The sequence below is a fragment of the Gekko japonicus genome, unplaced genomic scaffold, assembly GCF_001447785.1.
Source record: "Gekko japonicus isolate JY-2015 unplaced genomic scaffold, Gekko_japonicus_V1.1 scaffold1635, whole genome shotgun sequence".
NCBI lineage: Eukaryota > Metazoa > Chordata > Lepidosauria > Squamata > Gekkonidae > Gekko > Gekko japonicus.
This window is the reverse complement of record NW_015168098.1, coordinates 109,624-112,202: the sequence shown is the minus strand read 5'-3', so window position 1 is coordinate 112,202 and position 2,579 is coordinate 109,624.

Genomic DNA, 2,579 nt, shown 5'->3' with positions numbered 1-2,579 from the left:
TGGCGATGTGAATTAATGATTTCTGTGCTTCCACAGATACCACAACTTGATATTGTAACAAGGTTGTCCTTGTCTCAAATCCGAAAGCTGCAGCTGGTGTGAAATGCGGCAGCCAGGCTGTTGATGGGGTTCTCTACACGAGATCACATCCAGCCTGTGCTGAAGGCATTGTACTGGCTGCCAATAGCATACTGGATTCGTTTCAAGGTGCTGGTTTTGACCTTTAAAGCCCTATATGGTCGGGGGCCTGCCAACCTGAGGTACTGCCTTTCCCCATATGTGCCCCACAGAGCACTGAGGTCGGGAACGCAAAATCTCCTGACTCTCCCTGGCCCAAAATATGCCAGACCAGCCATAACAAGGGCCAGGACCTTTTCAGTGGTGGCTCCACACTGATGGAATGAGCTCCCAGAAGACATCAGGGCCCTGTGGGACCTTTTACAGTTCCGCAGGGCCTGTAAAACGGAGCTCTTCCACCAGGCCTTTGATTAGGAGCCGCTACTGATGAATGTACCATCATAAGTTGAATATGCCATGCCCCTGTTACAACATCGGATGGTGTTTTCTAACTGGATCATGTACAGGAAACTGCCGCCATCTGTTTACACTGTTTGTACTAGCACTTTATGTAATTGTTTTATTATGAATTTTATAGCATTTATTTATCTTATTGTATTCTGACTTATGTAAGCCGCTTTGAGCCAGTTTGTACCGGCAAGGTGGGGTATAAATTGGAAATAAATAAATAAATAAATAAATAAAGGTTTCACCCATTATTTTTTAGATTTCTAGGCAACCCTTCCAAACATTCCCTGCTCTGAGCAAGCTGGTGAGACTGTGAATGAATGCATTCCTACGCATAGATACTGGCCCCAACTGACTGGTAATGCTCTGACCTTCCTATCAGCTGGTTGGTAAACTGCTCAGAGAATGGATGTGCATTCTGCATGACTTCTCCTTTGATCGTCATCACAACCACTGCCACCACTAGCCAGTGGGACTGGAGCAGAAAGTGTATAAACAGCAAGGATGAGAAACTTAAAATTATTCTTACCACCACCATCACTTTCCACTCTGTCTCTTGGCTCATCATAAGCTGTTGCAGGAGGCTACGGACTTATGGACCCCACAACCCCTCATGCAGTAGCATGTGAAATGGTGGACTAGAGCTGAATTCAGTCATCTGGTTCCTTACACTAAGTCAAGCCATCAGTCCATTTTTGCTACCTTCCAAGTCTTTCCCAGTCCTGCAAAAACGTTTAACTGGAGGTGCCAGGAGTTGAACCTGAGTCTTTCTACAGGCAGGAAACTTGGGTCTTTTCCACATTCCCCTGCCACTCAGTGTTTGAGTTGAGGCAATTTAGGTCCACAGCAAAACGCCATCCAAATAACCCGGGAAAACAGCAGGATGACCACTGAATTGAGGTAATGTCATGCAGAGGGGGGGAATGGAATAAAAAGAAGGTTGAATTCAATTTTCGTGCTTGGAGGACACCACAGTGAACATGGATTAAAAGGAGAGTGCAGAAAGGACCATACTCTGCAACTGCGTAGTCAGTGCTGCATAGGTTACAATTGTCCTGTTGAGTGAAAAGGATGTTGGAGACTTTTATTTAAAATGCTGACTTTTCCACATGCGGAAAATGTTTGGACAAGTGGTTCCGAAGTCAAAGAAAACATCTGGGTGCTTGAGAAACTTGCAAGTTTATCCGGCATCTTCATATAGAATCACAGAACCACAAATGTAGATCTGTTCTTAACTATGGAGCCACATAGTCCTATAAGAGACACCAAACGCTCTCCAGCACAGTTTTGGTAATGTTTGGTAAAGCTGCTGCTTCTTGGCCATCAAACAATATCAAGCCCCCCCCCCTGTCTTCTTATTGCCCACCCACCCCTTGAATGAAACACGTACACAAGTCATGGGTTAAATTGGTATTTATTTATACATAAGCTGATCTGCCTCTATTATATCAAATTAAGCACGGGTTACCTTATACCTGCAAAGCGGGCTTCCTCAGGGCAAACCCACCCTGGCTCAGAGCCAGGTTCAGAATCCTTCCGTACCCCACTCATCACGGCCTGCATGTTATATGCGTAGAGGGGATGTGGGAGCACCCCTCGCCCATGACTGCTAAGCCTTAAGGCTTGACGTATGCTCCCCCATCTCTGAATGGACCCCAGTCTGAGCATCCTGGACTGCTAAGCCACTAGGTGCCCAGTCTGAGGATCCCTCCTATTGCCGATATCTAGGGGTGCTTGCCAACACAAATAAGGCCCCCCATAACCCATGCTTTTCCCACTTACCCAGAATGGGCCTAACCAGGTTAAAGGTAAAGGTAAAGGTTCCCTTGCTCGAAAGCCAGTCGAATCCGACTCTAGGATTGCGGTGCTCATCTCTGTTTCAAAGCCGAAGAGCCAGCGCTGTCCGAAGACGTTTCTGTGGCCATGTGGCCGGCATGACTAAACACCAAGGTGCACGGAACGCTTCCCACTGAAGTGGTACCTATTTATCTACTTGCAATTTCTTGCTTTCGAACTGCTAGGTTGGCAGGAGCTGGAACTAGAGATGGGAGCTC